This window comes from Pseudophryne corroboree, chromosome 2, assembly GCF_028390025.1.
Source record: "Pseudophryne corroboree isolate aPseCor3 chromosome 2, aPseCor3.hap2, whole genome shotgun sequence".
Lineage (NCBI taxonomy): Eukaryota > Metazoa > Chordata > Amphibia > Anura > Myobatrachidae > Pseudophryne > Pseudophryne corroboree.
The window spans coordinates 535,166,635-535,181,575 of NC_086445.1; the positions used below are offsets into that span (position 1 = coordinate 535,166,635).

Consider the following 14,941-nt stretch of genomic DNA (forward strand, 5'->3'; position numbering starts at 1 on the left):
CGATGCGTTGCTCTTTACATAGAATACGAATCTTGCGAGAATCCGACAGCGGGATGATGACGTTCGGCCTCGTTCGGGTTAACCGAGCAAGGCGGGAAGATCCGAGGCTGCCTCGGAACCGTGTAAAATAGGTGAAGTTCGGGGGGTTTCGGATCTCGACGAACCGAACCCGTTCATCTCTAAAAATAACCCACCCAAATCTAACTCTCTCTGCACATGCTATCAGGGCCGGATCTGCGGCTTTGCACGTCCCGGGCGGCAATGGGGGGTGTGGCTTCGTGCAGGGGGCATGGCCATTTACGCCCCCTGTACAGACTGAAATGTGCTGCCCGCTGCCGCTGTGAAGCCATTCGTGGAGTGGTCCTTTAATGGTGGTGCGCGATGACGTCATCGCGCACCGCACAGTAAAGGACCTCTCCACGAAGGGAAACTCTAGTTTCCCTTCACAGCGGCCAGCGGCAGCGGGGGGCAGCGGGCAGCGGGGGGCACAGCAGCAGCGGATCTTGCCCTGGTGCGGCGCCCTCCGGAAGGCGGCGCCCCGGGCAAAAGTCCTGCTTGCCCGTGGCAAGATCCGCTACTGCATGTTATATCTGCCCAGGCTTGGACTGGCCCACAGGGGTACAGGGAAACCACCGGTGGGCCCCACTGCCTGGGGGCCCACCTCCTGCTCTTAGGATCAGGTTTCAGACTGTGCACTTGAATTATACATTATACATATGTTACATTATACTGGACTATGGTGTATTTTCTACAGTGCATTGCTGTTATTAATCTGGTACATTATCATGCATGCAGCAACTGAATTTACTGAATTTAATGAAGGGTCCCAGATGTTGCACTCTCTAATGGTTAGTCAAACCAATGTGGTGGCAAGCCACACCCCCTCTGCAGTCTGGCCACACCCCAAAACATGGGCCCCTATCACTGCATTCCCCCGGTGGGCCCTACATGCCCCAGTCCGACACTGTATCTGCCCTACCTGCAGTGCACATAGGGGGTCATCCCGAGTTGACCACTTGCTGCTGTTGTTCGCAGCGCAGCGATCAGGCTAAAAAACGGCTTTTCTGCGCATGAGTATGCTCCGCAATGCGCACGCACGTCATATGGGTACAAAGCCCGTTGTTGTTTTGTACAGGTTCTAGCAAAGTTTTCAGTCACACTGACGGCCGCAGGAAGATTGACAGGAAGGGGGCATTTCTGGGTGTCAACTGTCCGTTTTCAGGGAGTGTTTGCAAAAACGCAGGCGTGTCTGAAAAAACGCAGACATGGCTGGGCGTTTGCTGGGCGGGTGCATGACGTCAAATCCGGACAGGAATAGGCTGAAGTGATCGCAAGAGCTGAGTAGGTTCAGAGCTACTCTGAAATTACACAAACTGTTTTTGCAGAGCTCGGCTGCACACGCGTTTGCACTTCTGCTAAGCTAAAATACACTCTCCAGTGGGCGGCGGCATAGCGTTTGCATGGCTGCTAAAACTAGCTAGCGAGCGATTAACTCGGAATGACCCTCATGGTTTTGCACATTAGCTAACAAATTTGCTACTACGATCAGGTCTGAATTAGGGGGGTAATTCAGACCTGATCGCTGCTATGTGTTTTCGCACAGCGGGCGATCAGATCTGAACTGCGCATGCATATGCACCACAATGCGCAGGTGCGACGGACAGCAGTACCGGACATCGGTGTCTAGCGATGGGATGGTGTGAAAAAAGCGAACGCACAGGCGAACACAAGGTGATTGACAGGAAGTGACTGTTTCTGGGTGGCAACTGATCATTTTACAGGAGTGTCTGGAAAAATGAAGGAGGGACCAGGCTTTCAGGGAGGGTGACTGACGTTAGCTCCGGCCCCAATCAGCAGGAAACAATCGCAGCGGCAGAGTAAATCCTGGGCTGAGCAGAGACTGCACAAAATCAGTTTGTGCAGCACTGCTACACATGCGATCGCACACTTGCACAGCGAATTCTCCCTCCCCCTGACAGGTCTGAATTACTCCACTGTCTTTCTCCCAACTGCCAAGACTCAGCTGCATGCTTAGTGCTACAAACAGTGGCAGGTACTTGGTGGTCCTGCACTGCAGCAGTTCCTATTGGTGATAGGCAAATAGTGGGATATATAAAGCAAGCCAAGAAAATGGGCGGTGAGTATTACAGAGAAAAGAGAAAGATGCTTCATCGGGCATGATAACGATCTTATCTTAACTCTAATATTATCTCAGGGGTTAATCTTTAGGCACACGCACGTCTGGGGCACGGGACTGGGCCCATAACCTGTTGGAAGAGTATATGGGATTGCCTGGTGCAGTGACGTCAGTCCACACACTTAATGAATTTAAACAGTAAGGCAGGTTTATTCAGTAAACACACAGGTGACTCGGATGCATTATTGATATAGGTAATTGGCCCCCTTATATCATACAAGGTAACACGGCAGTGGTAGCGGTACTTATCAGTTGGATTGTGTGGCTGCGGTGCCCCAGCAGAAGTTATCTCCCAGTGGTAAGGGACGGAGGACTACATAGCCGTGCAGTCTGACTCCCGCTGTAGAGAAGATGCGGTGCTTGGCTATGCAGTAGCTCCGGAGCCGCGATACATGCAAGGAATGGTGTAAGTCTCTGTTCCAGGTCTCAGCTCTCACTCTCTAAGATGGAGGACCAGAGCCTACATCACATATAGCTCCGCCTCCGAGAGACACTGTCACAAGCGGATTAACACTAGGGAATACGCCCATAGGCTTCTACGTGGAAGGAGACAGGCACAGAGCGCATCATATACTAACAAGTAGTGTGTGTGTGTGTGTGTGGGGGGGGGGTTGGTTAGGGCTTTTGCTCATGGATGATTAGGCACCACCGGGGAGGGTTAGGCTGGGGGGAGAGTTAGGGGAAGGTTAAGGATGCGGGAGGGTGGTGGGGGGGAGGGAGGGTTAGGGAAGTTAGGGATTAGGGCTAGTATACTTACCTAGTACATACCAAGCGCTGGGATCCCAATACCATCCCGTAGTTAACAGCCTGCTACAATTTGTACCAGCTGCAAGTGGTGCAATTATTCTGCTGGGAGACCCATCTAGAGGGCATTGCTGTTGTCAAGAGTTATGATGCAAATGCATGTATGAGTGTAGGTAGATCTTCTGAGGCAATTTGCTGCTTGATTCCGAGTATGTTTCTCAGATTAAATTATTAATGTTTAAGTGTCTAGTCATAGTCCAGCACAACGCCAAGATTGCACACGTTTGTTGATTTGCAACTACAACGCCGCAAGCATAAGATCAGTTGGTTAGCTAAGCTATAACCATGTCCTTCGCAGTTAACTCCTATCATAAGAGCCACTGTTTTATTGTGATTCAGCTGCAGCCAGTAGAGAAAGACCACCTTTCTGTCAAAGTGACAGGTACCACGCCCCCTTTCTCCTGGGGCACGCCCCTTTTAATATTAAATTATAGTGTTTGATATCGCTTTTATATAAAATGTAATATAAAATTTATAGAGCTCGATATTAAACTGTATTAAAAGATAATTGCTTTGAAAAGAATGTCACATATGACACACACACAAAAAAGATATATTTTAAAGTAACACAAAATGTTCTTACATTCCAGCAGCTGAAACTTCATGCCATGTCACATATGGTACTATTTAAAAATCATACCATGTCACACATGGTACTGATTTAAAAAGCATATTGATTTTAATGACCGTGTCCATTTTTTTAGATGCACGGAAGCACAAAAGGGTTCTCACATTCCAGCAGTTAAAATTTCATGCCATGTCACAACTGGTACTGATTTAAAAAAGCGTATTGATTTTAATGACCATATAACAAAAGCATCTGGTTATTAATGTAAACATGCAAAATAACAAACACAGTTTCAAAAGTTTTTCAAGCCCATGTGGAATATTTAATAGCAATACTACATAGCCTTCTTCTTTTTTATTATGAATTAAAGAGCATTTAGAAAATTCTAATTTATATTATACAACAGTGCTGGGACATGTTCAGACATGATTCATATATGCATACATATATATGTGCAAAACAAGCTCATGCCTCTGTGGCATAACTAGTTCAATTGATGGGCGAATATTAGAATTCTGCCTTTCCGTTATCTAGGAACTAATGACCTCAATGAGACATGAGGCACGACATGCCTCTGTGGCATAACTAGTTAACAAATTGATGGACCGGCCTCAATGACTACACTACATGAGGCACTACATGCCTCTGTGGCATAACTACTTAACAAATTGATGGTCGAATATTAGAATTCTGCCTTTCCGTTATCTAGGAACTAATGACCTCAATGAGCCATGAGGCACTATATGTCTCTTTGGCATAACTAGTTAACAAATTGATGGACCGAATATTAGTTTCTGTTTATAACGATTAAAACATAATTATTATACAACAGTGCTGGAACATGTTCAGACATGATTCATATATGCATACATATATATGTGCAAAACAAGCTGTACTTTGACATTTGCCACACGTTATTTTTTGCAGACGGTTGACCACAACGAGCCATGAGGCACTACATGCCTCTGTGGCATAACTAGTTAAATTGATGGGCAAATATTAGAATTCTGCCTTTCTGTTATCTAGGAACTAATGACCTCAATGAGACATGAGGCATGACATGCCTCTGTGGCATAACTAGTTAACAAATTGATGGACCGGCCTCAATGAGCCATGAGGCACTACATGCCTCTGTGGCATAACTACTTAAATTGATGGTCGAATATTAGAATTCGTTTTTGCAGACGGTTGACCACAACGAGCCATGAGGCACTACATGCATCTGTGGCATAACTAGTTAAATTGATGGGCGAATATTAGAATTCTGCCTTTCCGTTATCTAGGAACTAATGACCTCAATGAGACATGAGGCACGACATGCCTCTGCGGCATAACTAGTTAACAAATTGATAGGTGAATTGGAAATGATCTAGGAACTAATGATCACAATGAGCCATGAGGCACTACATGACTCTGTGGCATAACTAGTTAACAATTTGATGGGTGAATATTAGAATTCTGCCTTTCCATTTTCTAGGAACTAAGGACCTCAATGAGCCATGAGGCACTACATGCATCTGGGGCATTACTAATTAATAAATTGATATAGCAAAATGCTTACATCAACAATGAAACAAAACTGTTTCAGGGCATGCTAGTATGTGTAGTTCAACAACAGCTCGAGGACTGAAGGTTCACCTCCCCATGTTTTAAAGATGATCTAGGAACTAATGATCACAATGAGCCATGAGGCACTACATGCCTCTGTGGCATAACTAGTTAACAAATTGATGGGTCGAATATTAGTTACTGTTTATTACAATTAAAACATATCATTTAGAGGGTTTCTCTGCTGTAACCTTTTGGTAAATTGGGTTGAACAGGGTTATCCATGCTTAGTGAATACATACCAAAATGCATACACAATGAGGCAAAACTGTTGCAGGGCATACTGGTATGTGTAGTTCAACAACAGATCGAGGACTGAAGGTTCACCTCCCCATGTTTTAAAGATGATCTAGGAACTAATGACCACAATGAGCCATGAGGCACTACATGCCTCTGTGGCATAACTAGTTAACAAATTGATGGCCCGAATATTAGTTACTGTTTATTACAATTAAAACATATCATTTAGAGGGTTTCTCTGCTGTAACCTTTTGGTAAATTGGGTTGAACAGTGTTATCCCTGCTTAGTGAATACATACCAAAATACTTAGACAATGAGGCAAAACTGTTGCAGTGCATACTGGTATGTGTAGTTCAACAACAGCCGGAGGTCTGATGGTTCCCCACCCCATGTTTTAAAGTTATTTTAATGTATATAGCCAGACACGCTGTGTATACACATACATTGTGTATATATATATATATATATATACATATATATATATATATATATATATATATATACCTTGAATTGACTTACCTTAAGCTTTGATGCTGAAAAATCACAAATGACATATTTAAAATAAGGTAATGTGCAGACATGTTTCCTATATGTATACATATATATGTACAAAACAAGTTGAACTTTTTTACATTCTCACGCATAAAATCACAAATTACATGTTTAAAATTAGATCATGTTCAGACATGTGTCCTACATGTATACATTATATACATAGATATATATGTACAAAACAAGTTGTAATTTATTTTTATTTATTTATTTTGCATTCTCATGCATAATTTTCTTGTTCAAATGTCAAGCTGCATTTGTTTGATCTTAAAATGCAACAAAAACATTCTTCATTCTAGAATAAAGCATTGCTTAATACATTGGTTGTTTCAATTAAATGTTATCTATTTTTACTTTACATTTTTTATTTTTTCCCCACATTAGTTAAACAGAAACGTTGGCTTTTAGTTCCACTCACAGAGCATGTGGCTAGTGTCGCTGCTCTTCTTTGGCAAAATATTTTGGTTAAATTGCATCTTCTCCCATGCCTGGGGATATTTTTTAATGAGTTTTTAAGCCCGCAGTTCAAAGTCTTGGCAAGATATTTCCTTGCAAACTTGGTGTTTTTAAAAGTTTATTACATTTTCTTTATTATTAAAATTTTCATTTTGACTGCTCACGGCAGCTGCCGTTATCTCTAATCTACCAATATTGATAAGAATTCAGCCTTTCCATTATCTAGGAACTAATGACCTCAATGCATCATGAGGCACTACATGCCTCTGTGGCATAACTAGTTAACAAATGAATGGGTCAAATATTAGTTCAACACACATTATAGCTACCAACACTGTGCAAGTGACAAGTGTACATATACAGTAGTTTTGTTTGATAATATTCTGGGTCTTGTGTAACTTTTCACCCAACCTGCAGGTTATTAGGAGACTCCAATGCTGGCTGAAGTGATTTTCTTCCCTATATAGAAAATGTTTTTGAAGTCCCAATACAATGACATGCATCGCTCACCTTAACCTGTCGGTTCCAATGCGGTTGCATCTTGCCTATATTTTTCCTCTCCGCAGAAATTTTTGTGTAAAATTAAACCGGTGCAGGATTAATACATTTGTAAAGTGGCAGAAGGCCTTGGCCATACAAAGATTTCTTGAAATGGTATTTAGCAGTATATCAGACTGATAGTCAACACATTGCTGGGCTTAAAAAATAACCTATAGGGTTGTATTGTTTTGTGAAGCTGATTGCACTCGCAATTTTTAAAGGATTAATAACTGAAGCTTTATGTGCATGTGTATTATTTCACATGTGTTTGTACAACTTAGTGTTTGTGTCCCATAGCGATGGAACATGTGATGATATGTGCGGGAACCTATATTAAGCACGGGTCAGGGTGGATAAGGATGGTTACTGGCTTTGGGCTGTGCGCTAGTGCTAACAATAATAATATTCCATTTTACATATTGATAAGCGCACCACTATGCATTTGTCAGGAAGAATAAACTGTCCCAGGCCCCATAGGATTTGTGTTCCCGGGCATCCTCTAGGCTGGAGAATAGGCTGCTGGTAGAACGCTCTCATCATTGATTGTCTCAATGCAGAGGAAGGGCGCAGTCTTGGTAGCTTTTGATAACCAATTCCAGCATTCAGCAGGCGTAGTTATTAGTCATACATCTTAGTCTACCCATATTTACTTTCAAAACACTTAATAAAATTAATAAAAGATTAGGTGTAAAATGAAATATATGTTTTTTCTGACGTCCTAGTGGATGCTGGGAACTCCGTAAGGACCATGGGGAATAGACGGGCTCCGCAGGAGACTGGGCACTGTAAAAGAAAGATTAGGTACTATCTGGTGTGCACTGGCTCCTCCCTCTATGCCCCTCCTCCAGACCCCAGTTAGAATATGTGCCCGGCCAGAGCTGGATGCACCTAGTGGGCTCTCCTGAGCTTGCTAGAAAAGAAAGTATTTGTTAGGTTTTTTATTTTCAGTGAGATCTGCTGGCAACAGACTCACTGCTACGTGGGACTGAGGGGAGAGAAGCAAACCTACCTGCTTGCAGCTAGCTTGTGCTTCTTAGGCTACTGGACACCATTAGCTCCAGAGGGTTCGAACACAGGGCCTGACCTCGATCGTCCATTCCCGGAGCCGCGCCGCCGTCCCCTTTGCAGAGCCAGAAGACAGAAGATGGAGATGAAATCGGCGGCAGAAGACTCCGGTCTTCATTAAGGTAGCGCACAGCACTGCAGCTGTGCGCCATTGCTCTCACTGCACACCACACACTCCGGTCACTGTAGGGTGCAGGGCGCTAGGGGGGGGGGCGCCCTGGGCAGCAATAAGAATACCTTTTGGCAATATATACACATAATACAGTCTGGAAAACTGTATATGTGTAAAACCCCCGCCATTTTTAGTCAGAAACAGGACAGAAGCCCGCCGCTGAGGGGGCCGGGCCTTCTTCCTCAGCACACCAGCGCCATTTTCTCTTCACAGCTCCGCTGGAATGAAGCTCCCCAGGCTCTCCCCTGCAGTATCCTGGTACACAATGGGTGAAAAGAGAGGGGGGGGCACATAAATTTAGGCGCAAAATTTGTATATATACAGCGGCTACTGGGTAAACACTGAGTTGTAGTGTAATCCCTGGGTCATATAGCGCTGGGGTGTGTGCTGGCATACTCTCTCTCTGTCTCTCCAAAGGGCCTTGTGGGGGAACTGTCCTCAAATAGAGCATCCCCTGTGTGTGTGGTGTGTCGGTATGCGTGTGTCGACATGTCTGAGGTAAAAGGCTCTTCTAAGGAGGTGATAGAGCGGATATGTGTGTGAGAGGGTGTCTCCGTCGACAACGCCGACACCTGTTTGGATATGTGAGAGTGCTAAGGTGAATTTATTGCACAAAAGGTTAGGGAACAGACAGGAAATCTACCCATGTCTGTCCCTATGTCACAAAGATATTCAGAGTCTCACAATGCTCACTATCCATAATAACAAACACTGGTATCGACATGGAGTTTAACTCCACTGTCGATTACGATAATGCAAAGTTACAGCCAAGATGGCTATAAGGTATTCAATATATGATTATTAAAATAAAAGATGATTTGCATATCACTGATGACTCATCTGTCCCTGACACGAGAGTACACATGTTTAAGGGGAAGAATGCTGAGGTAAATTTCCCTCCTCTCATGAGGAAAAAGAGCGGGAATCTCCAGACAAGAGACTGCAGCTTCCCACAAGAGAATTCTCAGGCTGTATCCTTTCCCCACTAGGGCCACGATATGTTGAGAATCTTCCCCTGGGGTGTCCTGTTTGCACAGACGGTAGCACTTGCTATTCTCAGGGATCCTGCAGATAGCGTGCACATTCTAGTATACTACCCAGACCGGCGATTGTGTCGGCATGGGTTTATAGCACTGTGGCAGCGTGGACAGGTACCTTATCAGCAGAGATGAGACCCTAGTATGCAATATAATATCTTAAAGATGCTGTCTTAAGTGATAGATATATAGTTATAAAGCATGCCCAAAGAGACATGAGTATACTGGGTCCTAGAGTCAAAGCTATGTCGATCTCTGCTTGACGTGTCCTGTAGAATATGCATTGGACAGATGATGCCGACTTAAGAGGCATATGGAAGGCTGAGGATTGTGTGGAGAAGGGTTCTCGGGCCTGGTCTCCACAGCTATAGCTGGTAATTCTGCTAGTTTGCCTTATATTCCTGCACAGCCTAAGAAAGCACGACATTATTAAATGCAGCCTTTCGAATAAAGAAACAAGAAAGTCTGAGGTGCGTCCTTTCTTGTCAGAGCCGGGCAGCTAGTTCCCAGGAACAGAAGTCCTCCCCGGCCCCTACAAAAATCCACCAATGTCGCTGGGGCTCCACAGGCGGAGCTAGGCCCGGTGGGGACACGCCTTCGTAAGTTCAGCCACAAGTGGGTTCACTCCCAGTTCGATCCCTGGGCAATAGATATTGTGTCTCAGGGATACAAGCTGGACTGTGAGAAGAGGCCCCCTCACCGACGGCCCTGCGGGCTTCCCCCAAAGAGAGGGAGCCAGTGTTAACTGCAATTCACAAATTGTATCTTTAACAGGTGGTGGTCAAGGGTCCCCTCCTTCAACAAGAGGGTGTTATTATTCGACCATGTTGTAATCCCGAAACCAGACGGTTCGGTCAGACCCATATTGAATTAAAAATCCCTGAACATATACCTGAGAAGGTTCAAGTTCAAGATGGAATCACTAAGAGCGGTCAGTGCAAGCCTAAAAAGAGGGAGACTTTATTGTGAATCGGGACATAAGGGATGCATACCTTCAGGTCCCCATTTATCCACCTCATTAGGCGTACCTCAGAATTGCGGTACGGGATTGTCATTACCAATTTCAGATGTTGCCGTTTGGTCTCTCCACGGCCCCGAGAATATTCACCATGGTAATGGCGGATATGATTGTGCTCCTGCGGAAGCAAGGTGTCACTATTATCACGTACTGGGACGATCTCCTCATAAAAGCAAGATTAAGAGAGCAGTTGCTGAACAGCGTATCACTTTCTCTGGAAGTGTAACGGCAACACGGCTGGATTCTATATATTCCAAAGTCGCAGTTGGTTCCTACAGCTCATCTGCCTCTCCTAGGCACGATCCTAGACACAGACCAGAAAAGGGTTTATCTGCCGATAGAGAGAGCTCAGGAGCTCATGACACTGGTCAGGAATCTATTAAAACCAAAACAGGTGTCAGTGCATCACTGCACTCGAGTCCTGGGAAGGATGGTGGCATCTTACGAGGCCATCCCCTTAGGCAGGTTCCATGCGAGGACCTTCCAAGGGGACTTACTGGACAAGTGGTCCGGATCACCACTTCAGAGGCATCGGTTAATCACCCTATCCCCCAGGGCCAGGGTGTCTCTCCTGTGGTGGCTGCAGAGGGCTCACCTTCTCGAGGGCCGCAGATTCGGCATTCAGGACTGGATCCTGGTGACCACGGATGCAAGCCTCCGAGGGTGGGGGGCAATTACACAGGGAAGAAATTTCCAAGGTCTGGGGTCAAGTCAACAGACTTGCCTTCACGCCAATATCCTGGAACTAAGGGCCATATACAACGCCCTAAGTCAAGCGGAGATCCTGCTTCGCGACCAACCGGTTGTGATCCAGTCAGACCGCAGGGGTTCATGTGAACCGACAAGGCGGCACAAGGAGCAGGGTGGCGAGGGGCAGTGTTCATTCCGGGAGTGGACAACTGGGAAGCAGACTTCCTCAGCAGGCACGACCTCCACCCGGGAAAGTAGGGACTTCATCAGTAAGTCTTCACGCAGTTTGCAAATTGATGGGAACTGCCTAAGGTGGACTAGATGGCATCCCACCTCAATAAAAAGCTAAAAAAGGTTTTACGCCGGGTCATGGGACCCTCAGGTGATAGCTGTGGTCGCACTAGTAACACTGTGGGTGTTCCAGTCGGTCTATGTATTCCCTCCTCTTCCTCTCATACCCAAGGGCTGAGAATTGTAATAAAAGGAGGAGTGAAAACAATATTCTTTGCTCCGAATTGGCCAAGAAGGACTCGGTACCCGGAGCTGCAGGAAATGCTCTCAGAGGACTCAGGGCTTCTGCTTCTCAGACAGGACATGTTGCAACAGGGGCCCTGTCTGTTCCAAGACTTACCGCGGCTGCATTTGACGGCATGGCGGTTGAACGCCGGATCCTAGCGGAAAAGGGCATTCCAGATGCAGTTATTCCTACGCTGATAAATGCTAGGAAAGACGTGACAGCAAGACTTTTTCACTGTATATGGCGAAAATAGGTTGCTTGGTGTGAGGCCGGGAAGGCCCTATAGAGGAATTCCAGCGGGGTCGATTCCTGCACTTCCTACAGTCAGGAGTGACTATGGGCCTAAAATTAGGATCCGTAAAGGTCAAGATTTCGGCCCTATTCATTTTCTCTAAAAATGAACTGGCTTCACTGCCTGAAGTTCAGACGTTGTTCCGGGGGTGCTGCATATTCAGCCTCCTTTTGTGCCACCGGTGGCACCTTGGGATCTTAACGTTGTGTTGGATTTCCTGAAATCCCACTGGTTTGAGCCACTTAAGACCATGGAGCTAAAATATCTCACGTGGAAAGTGGTCGTGCTATTGGCCTTAGCTTCGGCTAGGCGTGTGTCAGTATTGGCGGTTTTGTCATGTAAAAACCCTTATCTGATCTTCCATATGGACAGGGTAGAATTGAGGACTCGTCCCCAATTTCTTCCTAGGGTGGTATCATCGTTTCATTTGAACCAGCCTACTGTGGTGCCTGCGGCTACTAGGGACTTGGAGGATTCCAAGTTGCTGGACCTAGTCCGGGCTTTGAAAATTTATATTTCCAGAACGGCGGGAGTCAGAAAGCCTGACTCGCTGTTTATTCTTTATGCAGCCAACAAGGTTGGCGCTCCTGCTTCGAAGCAGACTATTGTTCGCTGGATCTATAGCACGATTCAGCTGGTTCACTCTGCGGCTGGATTGCCGCATTAAAAATCGGTGAAAGCCCATTCCACAAGGAAGGTGGGCTCTTCTTGGGCGGCTGCCCGAGGGGTCTCGGCTTTACAGCTTTGCCCGAGCTGCTACTTGGTCGGGGTCAAACACGTTTGCTAAGTTCTACAGGTTTGATACCCTGGCTGAGGAGGACCTTGAGTTTGCTCATGCGGTGCTGCAGAGTCATCCGCACTCTCCCGCCCGTTTGGGAGCTTTGGTATATTCCCCATGGTCCTTACGGAGTTCCCAGCATCCACTAGGACGTCAGAGAAAATAAGAATTTACTCACCGGTAATTCTATTTTTCGTAGTCCGTAGTGGATGCTGGGCGCCCGTCCCAAGTGCGGACTCTCTGCAATACATGTATATAGTTATTGCTTAACTAAAGGGTTATTGTTATGAGCCATCTGTTACTGAGGCTCAGTTGTTGTTCATACTGTTAACTGGGTATGGTTATCACAAGTTGTACGGTGTGATTGGTGTGGCTGGTATGAGTCTTACCCTGGATTCCAAATCCTTTCCTTGTTGTGTCAGCTCTTCCGGGCACAGTATCCTAACTGAGGTCTGGAGGAGGGGCATAGAGGGAGGAGCCAGTGCACACCAGATAGTACCTAATCTTTCTTTTAGAGTGCCCAGTCTCCTGCGGAGCCCGTCTATTCCCCATGGTCCTTACGGAGTTCCCAGCATCCACTACTGACTACGAGAAATAGAATTACCGGTGAGTAAGTTCTTATTTTCTACACAGGGCTGTGGTACAGTATCTGCAGCTCCTACACACCGCTGTGGTTTAGCCTTCTGGGATCTTCCGTGTTGATAGACCCATTTGAATTTGCTGCCGGTATTAGCATTGGAAGCCCTGTAAAAAATAGGATTTTTTTATTACCAAATGCTTTAAATGAAATAGTGTAAGCATGTCATTAAATAATTCTACAATCGTCCTTTCTGAGAATATAGATAATCGCATAAAGACAAATAGATCGCTTTTCTCTGACGTCCTAGTGGATGCTGGGAACTCCATAAGGACCATGGGGAATAGACGGGCTCCGCAGGAGACTGGGCACTCTAAAAGAAAGATTAGGTACTATCTGGTGTGCACTGGCTCCTCACACTATGCCCCTCCTCCAGACCTCAGTTAGAATCTGTGCCCGGCCAGAGCTGGGTGCACCTAGTGGGCTCTCCTGAGCTTGCTAGAAAAGAAAGTATTTGTTAGGTTTTTTATTTTCAGTGAGATCTGCTGGCAACAGACTCACTGCTACGTGGGACTGAGGGGAGAGAAGCAAACCTACCTGCTTGCAGCTAGCTTGTGCTTCTTAGGCTACTGGACACCATTAGCTCCAGAGGGTTCGAACACAGGACCTGACCTCGATCGTCCGTTCCCGGAGCCGCGCCGCCGTCCCCCTTGCAGAGCCAGAAGACAGAAAAGAAACGATGAAATTGGTGGCAGAAGACTCCAGTCTTCATTAAGGTAGCGCACAGCACTGCAGCTGTGCACCATTGCTCCCACAGCACACCACACACTCCGGTCACTGTAGGGTGCAGGGCGCTGGGGGGGGGGGCTTGCGCCCTGGGCAGCAATTATAATACCTTTTGGCATAAAATACACATAATACAGTCTGTTAACTGTATATGTGTAAAAACCCCCGCCATTAAGTTACAGAAAACGCGGGACAGAAGCCCGCCGCTGAGGAGGCGGGGCCTTCTTCCTCAGCACACCAGCGCCATTTTCCCTTTACAGCTCCGCTGGTAGCAGCTCCCCAGGCTCTCCCCTGCAGTATCCTGATACAAGAAGGGTAAAAAAGAGAGGGGGGCACATAAATTTAGGCGCAAATAAGATATTTAAGCAGCTATTGGGTAAATCACTTTTTATAGTGTGAATCCCTGTGTTATATAGCACTGTGGTGTGTGCTGGCATACTCTCTCTCTGTCTCCCCAAAGGACTTTGTGGGGTCCTGTCCTCAGTCTGAGCATTCCCTGTGTGTGTGCGGTGTGTCGGTACGGCTGTGTCGACATGTTTGATGAGGAGGGTTACGTGGAGGTGGAGCAGGGGCAGATAAATGTGGTGTCGCCCCCGACGGGGCCGACACCTGATTGGATGGATATGTGGAAGGTCTTAACCGACAGTGTCAACTCCTTACATAAAAGGTTCGATGACGCAGCAGCCTTGGGACAGCCGGGGTCTCAGCCCGCGCCTGCCAAGGCGACTCAGAAGCCGTCGGGGGCTCATAAACGCCCGCTAGCTCAGATGGTAGACACAGATGTCGACACGGAGTCTGACTCCAGTGTAGATGAGGATGAGACAAATGTACAGTCTACAAAGGCCATCCTGCAATTACTGCAATGAAAGATGTATTGCACATTTCTGACATTAACCTGGTTACCACCAAGAGGGGTATTATGTTTGGGGAGAAAAAGCAGCCAGTGACTTTTCCCCCATCTGATGAATTAAATGAATTGTGTGAAGAAGCGTGGAGTTCCCCTGATAAGAAACTAGTGATTTCTAAGAGGTTACTGATGGCGT

General features: G+C 46.1%; 1 long non-coding RNA gene across 1 annotated transcript in view; it reads right to left on the minus strand.

Moving 5' to 3' along the window:
- The window catches only part of LOC135050939 (uncharacterized), a 119,262-nt gene that overhangs the window by 34,295 nt on the left and 70,026 nt on the right, over window positions 1-14,941 (minus strand). Inside the window, exon 3 of the long non-coding RNA XR_010241935.1 lies at window positions 13,140-13,279. This is a non-coding gene — a long non-coding RNA (uncharacterized LOC135050939). The remainder of the gene's footprint in view (window positions 1-13,139; window positions 13,280-14,941) is intronic.